The sequence below is a fragment of the Chiloscyllium plagiosum genome, unplaced genomic scaffold, assembly GCF_037043375.1.
Source record: "Chiloscyllium plagiosum isolate Xiang-an unplaced genomic scaffold, Cpla_swu_hap1 HiC_scaffold_39, whole genome shotgun sequence".
Classification (NCBI taxonomy): Eukaryota; Metazoa; Chordata; class Chondrichthyes; order Orectolobiformes; family Hemiscylliidae; genus Chiloscyllium; species Chiloscyllium plagiosum.
In genome coordinates, this window is record NW_028270177.1 from 76133083 (window position 1) to 76146326 (window position 13244).

Below are 13244 nucleotides of genomic sequence, written 5' to 3' on the forward strand. Positions count from 1 at the left end.
ATAGAGAAATGCGTAGGGGATTACAGAGATATGGTGGCCAGTGGTCTCTGGTGGAAGTTCCATGTAGAGGGATGGTTTTTGGAACTATTGGACTTTAGAAAGATAGGTAGATTTGGAGGGTTTTACAGATGCATGCAGAAATGTAGTGACTGGAGCACACGGAGATGGTGAGGGCTGTAGGAGATACAATAATTTGGCTGGACTGTAGAAGCTGGAGGGGTTCTCACAGACAAGGAGGATTGTAGGAGTGTGAGGAGTTTACAGAGATAGAGGGTTGGAGCATTCTCAGTAATTAGTGGTTTGGAGCACTGTCCAGACTGGGGGAGGCTTCAGAATGATAGAGGGGTCGAGCAAAAGGAAGTGGTCGCAAAAATTATAGAACATAAACATGTCACTTCGGTGCTGTGCCACTGAGGGTCATCAGGACGACTGTCTTCCTCATTAAAATGTACAGACCCTCAGGGGAATGGACAGGGTGGATGCTGAAAGGATGCTTCCTTCTCCTTATGGGAGAGAGGCAGACAACGAGACTCTGTTTGACAAAGACAAAGAATGGGCACTGATCTTTTTCTTCCAATGGCCCAAACCCACTTCAGGTTTGTTCCCACACAGGTCAAAGGAAAGCAATGCGATAACAAAGAGCAAGGTGGTTTGGGACTGCAGGAGATATGAGACGAAGGCCAGGTTGGAAGGGCTGGAGGGAGTGAGAGAGAAGGGAGATGTTCAACAGCAAGAAGGGTTTACAGGGAGTGGATAGTGTCAGGACTGTCAGGACACGCTCATTCATGAGAGGGAGATAACGAAATGGTACAAGGTCAAACACAGCAGGAGGATCCCAAGCTACGTACCTGTCATTTACTCAGGGAGCTGCTCTCACCCAGTCTGGTGCCAAGCTCCACATACAAACAGCATGAGGTTTCCCAGTTCCTGGTGCTCAGAGCCCAGTTCACTCACCCCTGAACCAGTCGGTGAAGTATTTACACAGTTGGACATTTCCAGAAACATTGTGTCCTAGCTGACATAAACTGGTAAATTCACACTTTTCCAGGCAAAGACCATCTGCACTCAGATTCCCTGGTGATGCAACCCTCTGAGTGATAGTCTGCAGAGAACAACAGAATCCACGAATCCCCGTTGCATGGGTCAGGGTCAATGACAAAAGTTTCATTCTTTCAAAAATGACAACTCCTCAACGCCTGCATCTCACAAAACTGCCATTTAAAAATGTTAAAATAAAGAACATTCCAAATGAAGGCTTTGATGAGGTGAGCTCTGGTCAGTAACATAGGTCTGGATGTTACGGAGAGTGCTTTCTACCAGAGCACCACCAGGTCAGTGTTAGGCACACAGACAGAATGGGCAAATAGATTCAGAACGGAATTCACATCTCACAGCCTGGCAATTTGAAGCTGTGCTCACACATTCCGGTAAAGATCTCGAGAAACAGGACATCAGAACCAGAAGACTGGAGGTTGGCTATCGTGTTGCTACTATTGAAGGAAGGCAGTAAAGAAAATCCAGGAAACTATAGACTGTTGAGCCTGACATCGGTGGGCAAGTTGTTGGAGGGAATCGTAAGGGACAGGATGTACATGTATTTGGAAAGGCAAGGACTGATTAGGGATATTCAACATTGCTTTGTGAGTGAGAAATCATGTCTCTCAAACTTGATTGAGATTTTTGAAGAAGTAACATAGAGGATTGATGAGGGCAGAGCAGTGGATGTGATCTATATGGACTTCAGTCAGGCGTTCAACAAGGTTCCCCATGGGAGACTGGTTAGCAAGGTTAGATCTCACGGAATACAGGGAGAATTAGCCAACTGGTACAGAACTGCCTCAAAGGTAGACAGAGGCTGGTGGGGGAGGGTTGGTTTTCAAACTGGAGGCCTGTGACCAGTGGAGTGCCACAAGGATCGGTGCTGGGTCCAATACTTTGCATTGCTTACATAAATGATTTGGAAGTGAGCATAAGAGATATAGTTTGTAAATGTTCAGTTAACAACAAAATTGGAGGTGTAGTGGTCAGTGAAAGAGGTTACATCCGATTACAATGGGATCTTGATCAGATGGGCCAATGGGCTGAGAAATGGCAGGTGGAGATTAATTCAGATAAATGCGAGGTGGTGCATTTTGCAAAAGCAAATCTTTGCTGGACTTATACACTTAATGGTAAGGCCTAACAGAGTGTTGCTGAACATAGGGAAATTGGAGTGCAGGTTCATAGCTCCTTGAAAGCAGAGATGCAGATAGGTAGGATAGTGAAGAAGGCATTTGATATGCTTTCTTTTATTGGTCAGAGTATTGAGTACAGGAGTTGGGAGGTCATGTTGTGGCTGTACAGGACATTGGTTAGGTCAGTTTTTGAATATTGTGTGCAATTCTGGTGACCTTCCTATTGGAAGGATGTTGTGAAACTTGAAAGGGTTCAGAAAAGATTTACAAGGATGTTGCCAGGATTGGAGCGGTTGAGCGATAGAGAGAGGTTGAACAGGCTGGGGCTGTTTTGCCCGGAGCCTCGAGGCTGAGGGGTGACCTTATAGAGATTTACAAAATTATGAGGGGTGACCTTATAGAGGTTTATAAAATCATGAGGGGCATGGAGAGGGTAAAGAGACAAAGTCTTTACCCTTCAATGTGGCAGTCCAGAACTGGAGGGCATAGGTTTATGCTTAGAGGGGAAAGATATAAAAAAGACTTAAGGAGCATTCTTTTTCCCGCAGAGGGTGCTACGTGTATGGAATGAGCTGCCAGAGTAAGTGGTGGAGGCTGATACAAAGGCATGTGGATGGGTATATGAATAGGAAGGGTTTGCAAGAATATGGGCCAGATGCTGGTAGGTGGGATTAGATTGGGTTGGGATATCTGGTCAGCATGGACGTGTTGGACCGAAGGGTCTGTTTCCATGCTGTACATCTCTTTGACTCTAAGAGGGGCTGAATGGTCCAATCAAAAATGATCTGTGGTTCAAATCATAACATCCTTCAGTTTCCGTAATCCATTCTTGGTTCCATCTTGCAGGCTCTATGAATCCCGCTCCCTCGACACTCCTACAGGACCCACGTCCCTTCCCATGTTTGTACCATCCTCCAGGTTCTGCAGCCCTTCCTATTTCTGTAACATGGCCCGGGCTCTACAACTCTTCCTTCCTCTGCAATGTTGCTCAGAAGGGCACTGGAGGCCGGTGGCATTTACAGAGTTAGGGAGGACTATCGGACTGGAGCATTTCGCAGGCATTAGGAATATAGGGGCATGAGGAGGTTTCACAGTTTATGAGTGTTGCAGGGACTGGAGGAAGCTACAAAGATAGGGTTGGTTTCAGATTGGAGGATTCTGCAGAAAAAAAAACTTTACATGGTTAAAGGCAGGATACTTCGCAGTGTGCACGAACAGTGTGTCCCTGAAGTTACTACTCAAGTTGAGAGGGTGTTAAGAAGGAGTATGGTGTGTTGGCTTTCATTAGCGGGGGTTTGAGTTCAAGAGATCCAGGGTTTTGCTGCAGCTCTATAGAGCCCCAGTTACACCACACTTGGAATACTGTGAACAGTTCTGTTCACCTCATTATAGGAAGGATGTGGAAGCTTTGAAGACAGGACAGAGGATACTTAGCAAGATGTTGCCTGGACTGCAGGGCATGCCCATTGAAGGTAGGTTGTGGAAGCTCGGGCTTTTCAGATCGGAGTGAACAAGGAAGAATGGCGACATGATAGATGTGTACAAAGTAATGAGAGGCATCGATCGGTTAACAAGAGACAACTTCCCATGGCAAAATGGCTATCACAAGGGGAAATATTTTTAAGGTAATTGGCGGAAGATTTAGCTTAGATATCAGAGGTACGTTATTTACAGAGTGTGGTGGGTGCGTGGAATGGACTGCCAGCCGTGGTAGTAGATTCAGACACATTACAGACATCTGAGCAACTCTTGCATAGGCACAGCGATTTTAGCAAAATGTAGGGAATGTAGGTTAGTTTATTCTTCAGAGTAGGATAAAAGGTCAGCACAATATCAAGGGCTGAAGGGCTTGTACTGGGCTGTCCTATTCTATGTTCTAAATAGCGAGGGTTATGATGGCAGGAAGAGATTTCGGGAAGCTGTAGAGGATGGGGTCTGAATGAAGAGACACAAAGAGGAGGCGTTGCTAAGGTTGTATGAGGTAACAGAGACAGAGGGTTGTGGGGACTGGTGGTGGTTTCACAGGGAGGAGCATAGAGCCACAGGAGGTTACAGAAACGTGGCGAGCTGTCGGGCCTACAGTGGTTTCATGGAGCTGGGGAGGTTGGGAGGGATGGATCAGTTTACAAGGATAAGAACATTGGTAGGATGGGGTGTTTTACACAGACAGGAATGTTTCAGGTGAATGGAGCAGATTACAGAGATAAAGTGGGTTGTACAGACCCACAAACAGACATATGAAGGATAGTCGTGACTGAAGATGTTTATAGATCCTGGAAGGCTTAGGTTCTGCAGGTTATTTAGACATGGAAAGTGTGGAATCATAAAGATTTTCCAAGTGATAAAGACAGCAATTTTGGTTGGAGACAGTTTCACAGATTAGGGAGCATTAGTAACCTCCTCCAGTTTGGTCAGAGTGGGAAGGGTTGCAGGGGAGGGTGATGTTTACACATGCAAGAGCTGGAGAATATTATGGGAATGAGTAGATGGATGGAGACACTGGAGGAGCTTACATTGACAGGGTGGGTGCTGGCAATGGCAAGATATCACATAGATAGAGGGTCTTGTAGGAACTGGATCGGAAGAGTCACAGGCATTGGAATGACTTCTGCAGATTGGGAGTGCTACAGGGACTGAGAGGATTGTAGGGTCTCCACAGATTGATCGTGTCTTTAAGAATAGAAGAGTTTATGTAGATACTGAATGCAGTCTTCATTTGAAGACCAGAGCCTTATTATCCCTCATCAGCCAAGGATTCCTAAACCTGCCAGCTTTTCTCTTTATCCCAATGGAGCACACTGGTCCTGGATTCTTGATATCACACTTTGCAAAGCTTCCATTTGCCAGTTTTTCCTTTTCCTTCAAACGTACTCACTCGATCGATTGGAATCATAATATGGAGGTGCCGGTGTTGGACTGGAGGTGGACAAATTTAAAAATCACCCAACACTCGGTTCCAGTCCAACCCGTTTATTTGAAAGCACTAGCTTTCAGAGCACTGCTTCTTCATCAGGTGGTTGTGGAGCACAATCCTAAGTCACAGAATTTATAACAAAAGGATGGCAGTGTCATGGAATATAATATCAAACAAATTTAGTTTCAGCCTTTCATCTGTTACAGTGATCACCAGCGCTTCCAAAGCGAGTTGGATTATAGCTGGGTGTTGTGAAATTTTAAATTCACTGCATTGACATCTGCCAGATCCTGCAGAATGGCCCCAAACCTGGCCCTGTTCCAGTATTCCTCTTCAATCTGTGGACCTGCTAATCTTTTTCCATAACTATGTTAAAATGAAGACAGTTGTGGGCACGGAAACAAAGTGCTCTCTGAACGACACTTCAGTCACTTGCCCGACCTCGTTTTCTGAGGGGAGGTCGTATTGCACCTGCTTGAGTAGAGTAGGGCCCTCTGCATATTGATTTAGGAATCTTTCTTGGACACATTTGAAAAATTGCTCTCCTTCCAGGTCTTTTATACTCTGGCTGGTCCAGTCAATACAGGGAATATTAAAATCTCCAGCCAATACTTCTCTATTATTCCTATAGTTATCTGCAATCTCTCGACACATCTGCTCCTCTGGTATCTGTTGGGTCTACAATCACAGTCCCAACAAAGTGACCCCCCCCCCCCCTTCTTCTTTCTAACTTCTAACCATGTGATCTCATTTGATGACCACTTAAGAGTATCCTCTCTGAACACTGTGGCCATGTCTTCCCCTATCAAAATGACAAATCTCCCTCTTCACCCCCTCACATACTTGCCCTTCTATCACTCCTGTAGTTTCTTTATCCTGGAACACTGAGCAGCCAGTCCTGCCCTTCTCTCAGCCATGTTTCTGATATGGATATAATATCCCAGTCCTCAGAGCTAATCCATGCTCTGAGCCTATCTGCCTTACCAGTCAGGCCTCATGCGTTCATATAAATGCCCTTTAAACCAGAAGTCTTTTACCTGCCTTGACTGTGTCCCTGGATATCCTGAATAGAAAACTTGTTCTCGACGGCTGATGTATTTTCCCCTGACAAGTCGATGGTCTCTCTTATTCAGAGTCCCTACCCCCTGCCAAACTAGTTTAAACCCTCCCGGGTAATGTGAACAAATCACCCCACAGAGATGCTGGTGCCCCTCTCCTTCAAGTCCAACCTGTAACCTCTACCCCAGAAGAAGTCCCAATGATCCAAGAACTCACAAGCCTGCCCACTACAGCAGCTCCTCAATCACATATCCATCTGGCCTATCTTTCTATTTCTATCCTCACTGGCACACAATACTGGGAGTAATCGGGAGATCCCTCCCCCTGAGGTCTTGCTTTTTAACTTCTTACCAAACTGCGTGGGATTCCTCCGGGTGCTCCGGTTTCCTCCCAAAATCCAAAGATGTACAGGTTAGGTGAATTGCCCACGCAAAATTGCCCATAGTGTCAGGTGCGTTAGTCAAGGGTAAATATAGGGGAGGGGAATGCATCTGGGTGAGTTACTCTTTGGTGTGTCGGTGTGGACTTGTTGGGCCAAAGGGCCTGTTTCTATAATGTACCAAATCTACTCCATTCAAACTACCTGTGCACATTTCACATGACCCCATCTCTTTGTTTAACTATGGCATGTTTACCAATTGCACAATGACCTCTGACTCTTCATGCTCCCCCTTCAAAATGTTCTGCAACTGCTCAGAGACATTCTTGACCCTGGTACCCGGGAGGGAGCAGACCATCCTGGGGTCACTTCTGCAGCCACACAGTCTCCTGCTTGTCCCTCTAACAACGCAGTCACCTATCAATATCAATAGTATCAGTATCTCCTATCAGTATCATTAGACAGAGACTGTGACGACCAACCTGCAGTTGGATCTATATTCGGAAAGTGGGAGTATTTTAAAGTGATACAGTGAGAATTCAGGGCCAGCGTGTTCCTGTCGAGTGAATAGTAAAGGCCACATGTCCAGCAAACACTGATTCAGTGATATTGTGAGTTTCATAAAGGTAGTACAATACAATAAAAACAGATGAAGCTCTTCAAAATTTCAGTGAGTGAAAGAGGATTGTCAAAACTAAAAGGCAAACAATAGACAAGAAATATATTTAGCAGATATGATTGAGGAAAAGCCACAAGGTATTTTATCAGCTTGTTAGAGTAAGTGGATTACTGGGGAAAGAGTGGGACCTATTAGAAACCAAAGGGATAATCTGTACATGGAGCCAGAGGAAGTAGGTGAGGTCTTCAATGAGTACTTCCCATCTGTATTCACACAGGAGAAAGACATTGTAGCCGGGGATTTAAGTGGAATGGTGTGGTCCCACAACATATTAAGATCAATAAGGAGGAGGTATTAAATGTTTTCACAGGCATAAAAAGGTGGGGAAATCCCCAGTGCCCAATGAAATGTGTCTCAGGCTGCTGTGGAAGGTAACGGAGCAGATTGCTGGGGTCCTGGCAGAGAAATTTAATACTTTGCTGGCCATAGGTGAAATTCAAGAAGAGCAGCAGGGATAGGCCAGGTATTTAGAGTGTATAGCCCAACATCAGTGCGAGGGAAATTATTGGAAACAATTGTGAGGGTCAATTTGAATCAATAATTGGAAAGGTAGGGATCGATTAAGGATACTCAGTATGGATTTGGTAGGAGAAGATCCTGTCTGATGAACTCATCTAATTTTTCTTTGAAATTACAATTAAAAATATTGGTGAGGGTAGGGCAGATGATGTGGGTTCCATGGAGTTCATTAAGGTCTTTGACAAGGTCCCACATGGAGGGCTCATCCAAAAGGGAAGAGCCCATGGGATCCAAAGCAAGTTGGCAAATTGGATCCAAAATTGGTGCAGGATTGGTTTTGTGATTGAAAGCCTTTTCCCAGCGGGTGTACCACAGGGATCTGTGCAGCAACCATTGCTGTTTATTATGTACATTAATGAGTTGGATGTGAAAGCAGAACGTATCATTAGTAGGTTTGCAGATGACATGAAAGGTGAGGGTGTTGTCCACAATGAGGGGGACAGTCTCAGACTACAGTCTGAAGGTTGAGGCTGGATCAGAATTTTAAGAGAGTAATTTCAATTGATAAGGCAGGCAAGAGCATAGCAGGCGATGTGGGAAAACTGATGTATTAAGCTGCATTTACTTTGATATAAAATGCCTGACAGGAAAGGCAGATGAATTCACGGCATGGATAGGAACATGGGACAGGGATAACACAGGAATTACAGAGGTACAGCTGAGGGAAGGATAGGCCAAGCAACTTAATGTTCTGGGGTACAGATGCTACAGGAAGAAGAGAAGGAGAGGCATTTGAGGAGGAAGAGGAGCGGATGTTTTGATCAGTGAAAACATCACTGCAGAACTTAGACAGGATATTCCTGGCGATCACTCAGTGAAGCTGTAATAGTGCAATTGAGAAATGAGAATGTGTCGTCAGTTAGATATGACTACTACAGGTCCTCAGCAGTCAGCAGGAATTTGAGCAACAGATATGCGGGAGATGTCAGATATTTGGTCCACAACACGTGACACAGGTACAGTGTTGGAGGGATAGCACAGTACAGAAAGTTCCCAGTAAACATTACTACCCACTCATGGGAGGCCTGCTTTCCCCTCTGTTGTACTGATGCTCGCTAAGACATCACAGGCCTGGATTGATAACTGTGACAACCCCAGGCCTGGATTGATAACTGTGACAAAACTTACAGTCGGGGTCATGATTGAGCCTGGGTATGTCTGTACTGTGTTCCCCCTCAAGCACTATATCCATGTCATGTCTTGTTTGCTGATGTTTGGAGCCCTCACATTGCCCTGTGCTCTGTGCACTGTGAACGATCTTACCTCACTGCAGGATTTACTGAAGGCTCCAGATCTCCCTGCACTTTGTCTCTCTGGCTGACCGACCATCTTCAATGTGGCGATGGACGAAACACCCAGCAGTTGGGAAGTCTATTGAGTCAGGAACTTCCTGAGTACCTACAAGAGACAGAGAGATAGACAGAATGGAAAATTAGACTGATGCAGTCAGGGTTACAATTGGAGAATGGCATTGAATTCCACAGATATCTGGAAAATCCCAGTCTCCATCTATGGCCTGTGCTGCTGCGTCTCTCTGGAGTGGAGAATTCTGTTGGCTCAAGATCTGCAGTCGATGCAAAAGTGAGAGGCGCTGACAGAGGCAGCAATTAGACCCTCACAGTGAAGGATACCACATGGAGAGAGGCTGAGTGATAGCACTAGAGTGCAGGAAGATGGCAGGATCACACAATTGTGTCGGAAGAACGGGTTTTGCTTCATGATGCACTGCTATAATTGGTCAGGAATGAGCAACCAGTGAGTAGGCGAAGTGATGGCCTAGTGGTATTATTGCTAGAGCATGTATCCCAAACCTCCGCGAATGTTCAGGGGAAGCAGGTTTGAATACCAACATTTGAAATGGTGGAATTTTAAATGAATATACTTTTTTAAAAATTGGAATTAACAATCCATAAATAAGTATTGATAAAAATCCAAACACTTGACCTTCAGAGAAAGACAACAGTTCACTCTCACGTGGTCTGCAGGACATACCCACAGCAAAGTGTTTGCCTGTCAATTGCCCTCTGAAATGGGCGAGCCAGCTGCTTAGCTCAAAGGCTAGTCAGCCAGAGACATCCACATCCCATACCTGATTTTTAAAAAAATTGTTCCACTGGAACCGTGCTGGGACCAGTGTGCTGGCAAATCACGTCGGTAGGTATATGGACAGGGCTTTAAACTGACAGAGAGGACGCAGGGACAGGGTTCAGGTGAAAGGAGCTTTCCAAATCCAAAGAGAAAAGGGGAAGCATCAGAGCAGCATGGGAATGTGACCGAAGAAAACAGAAAGGAACAGATGGGACAAAGTTTAACTAAAACTGTACATCAGCAAATCGATTTGTGACAGGAAATTGTGGGAAAGAGTAAATTATGTTTTATTTTAATGGACGAAGTCTCTGCATCAAGGTAGATGGATTTGTGACACAGAGATTAAAGACATGTAGACACCAGGGAATCGTGGTTACAAGGTGAATAAAAGGTGGAACAAATATTCAATGGTTCCCAACCTTGTGCAAACACAGGCAAAATGGGCAACGCTAACAATAATGGATAACAAAGGCCTTACAGAGAAAGCATTTGGTCTCAGAACATGAAGTAGAGTCAGTCTGAATGTAAATTCTGGCTATTACTTGCCAGGGACACAAGCAGCAGAACAGTTTTAGACCACGGAACAGTATTTCATTGCCCATCACTGCAATAAGCAGGAATTCAATGGAATTTTTAGTAAAGGCACTGTGAAAATTTAGTGAAACGTCAATATTCGCATAATCTGAGACAATCACACTGACAACAGTGATCTTGGAAGAGGAGTACAGAGAATTTTTTTTCAGTGTTTCTTTGATTAACACATTGTGCAACTAGCTCGGGACATAACTATCGCAGAGCGACAGTTGTGTGATGACACTTCGTGAATGAGTAATGTCACTTGGAGAAATCCTCCGGGAAATTGTGATAAAGTGCAGTTTAAAGAAATATAAAGTTTTAAAGTGAATCACAGAAAGGACAAACTACAACTAGAAACAAAAATAGACAATTACATGAGTTTGAGAGGAGAACTGACCAAGGTAAACAGGCTGAACAGACTGAAACATGTGTCTGTAAATGAACAGTGGAAAACATTTGAAGGAACAGTGTAAAACACTCAATAGGTCATTCCACTGAAACAGACCAAACCTCAGCAAGAAATCCCCACCGGTCCCTCACTCAGGACAAAATGGATCATATTAGATTATCAGGCTGAGAAGACACCACAAAGTTCTTAAAATCCTGAAATGAGAGAGTGTTTTAGGAGTAAATTTTGAAGGGATTGTAAAGGGTCTGCGAGCAGGGGGAGGGCAGTGAGAAGGGGAAATCATTGTCAGGGTTTAATGACACGATAGGAACAGGGAGAGGTGACGGTGCTGGAGGTGGTGAGAGTGTTACAGAGAGTGGTCAGGATCTGAATGGTGTTACAAAGTCAGTAAGGATTGCTGCAGCTGTGAGGTGTGTCAGAGGTAAGGAGGGACATATGTATTTTTATTTATTCTTTCATGGGATGTGGGTGTCACTGCCTAGACCAGCGTTCTTTGACCCCATGCTAATTACCCAGAGATTGCTGGGGCCCTGGCGGATATATTTAATGCTTTGCTGGCCACAGGTGAAGTGCTGAATGACTGGAGGCTAGAAAATGTGGTTCCTTTGTTCAAGAAGGGCAGCAGGGGTAGGCCAGGTAATAACAGAGCAGATAGTCAGAGAGCAGGGGGAGGGAAATTATTGGAAACAATTGAGGGGATGAATCAACACTTGCAAAGGTAAGGATCAACTCGGTTTAGTCATCACGGATTTGGCAGAGGAAGATACTGTCTGAGGAATTCAGTTCAGTTTTTTTGAAATGGTGCTTAAGTATATTGATGAGGGCTGTGCAAATGATGTGGTTTACATGGACTTGAATAAGTCCTTAACAAGATCCAACATCGAAGGCTGGTCCAAAAGGACTGGGTTCCAAGGCAAGTTGGCAAATTGGATACAAAATTGGTGGATAGCATACTTTCACCAGTGGATGTACCACAGGGATCTGTACAGGAACCATTGCTGGGTATTCTGTCAAATAGTAACTTTGAAGTGAAAGCAGAAGGTATCAAGAGTAGGTTTGCAGATGACATGAAAGGTGAGGGTGTTGTTCACAGTGAGGAGGATGGTCTCCGTCTGCAGTCCGATGTCGATCGGATGATAATCTACGCAGAGTTTAGTTCTGATTGAAGTGAGGTAATACTCTGGGGGAGGTACAATAAGCGAAAGACAGACATAATGAATGGTAGGACCATGAGGAGTACTGAGAAATACAGGGACGTTGGTGGACAAGTCCATAGATCCCTGAAGGTGTCAGCACAAGGAGTCAGGGTGGGAAAGGCATCTCAACTGGGTGCAAGAGAGGGACCCATATCCTGGTGGGGTGAATTGCTAGAGCTGCTTGAGAGGATATAACCTAGTCTGGCAGGGTGTTGGACCTTAAACAGTCATAAGGCCGGAAAGAAGATTTGAGGCTGGTACACAAGTTAAAGAGAGCGATTTCAAAAGACAAGGCAGGCAAGAACATTGCAGGGAATGGGGGAAAACTGGTTATTGAACTACATGTATTTCAATGCAAGGGGCCTGACAGCTAAGGAAGATGAACTCGGGGCATGGACTGGAACATCAGACTGGGAGATTATAGTTATCACAGAAACACAGCTGAGGGAGGGGCAGGACTGGCAACTCATTGTTTCAAGGTAGAGGAACTGCAGGAAGCATCAAAGGGGAGGCAAGAGAGTACGCGTGGTGATGGTGTTTGATTGCATGAATCATCACAGCAGTACTTAGAGAGGATATTCCTGTGGGATTGCCCAGTGAAGCTATGTTAGTGGAACTGAGAAATAAGAATGGGTCATCACTTTGACACAACCGTACTGCTGACGCCTAATAATGAGTGGCAGACTGAGGAACAAATATGTGGGGAGATCTTAAATATCAATCATAATAATAGGGCTGTTGTGGTAGGGGCTTTTGAACTTTCCAAACCTAGACTGGGACTGCCAGTGTTTGCAAGGGAGGAATTTGGTAATTGTGTTCCAAAATATCTCCCAATGAGAAACGGCAAAACCTGACCTCCCCTTGGGAATCAAGGTAGGGAAAGGGACTGAGGCGTTAGTGGGAAAGCATTTTGTCAAAGTGACCACAGTTCTACTAGTTTGAAAATGGCGATGTAAAAGGACAGGCGTGGTCTACAATTTCAAGTTATAAAATGGGGCTAGACTAATCTTGAATGTTTTAGCCAGGAACTTTCAAAAGGTGATTGCAAAGTCTATTTACAGTGAAAGGGAAGTCTGGCAAGTGAGAATATTTTAAAATATAAATTGAACGATCAGCGCCAGCATGTTCCTGTTTGTGTGCAGCTCAATGCTGACAGCACTCGGAAACACTGGCTGTCTATTGAGGGTCTGTTCAAGGAAAATGAGGCACATGTCAGGTATAGCCAGCTGGATCAAGGGAATCCCTGAGGAT

The 13244-nt window shown here is 44.8% G+C and overlaps 1 long non-coding RNA gene across 1 annotated transcript in view; it reads right to left on the bottom strand.

Moving 5' to 3' along the window:
* The window catches only part of LOC148138772 (uncharacterized), a 98250-nt gene that overhangs the window by 51900 nt on the left and 33106 nt on the right, over window positions 1-13244 (bottom strand). The window contains exon 4 of the long non-coding RNA XR_015753776.1: window positions 8988-9122. This is a non-coding gene — a long non-coding RNA (uncharacterized LOC148138772). The remainder of the gene's footprint in view (window positions 1-8987; window positions 9123-13244) is intronic.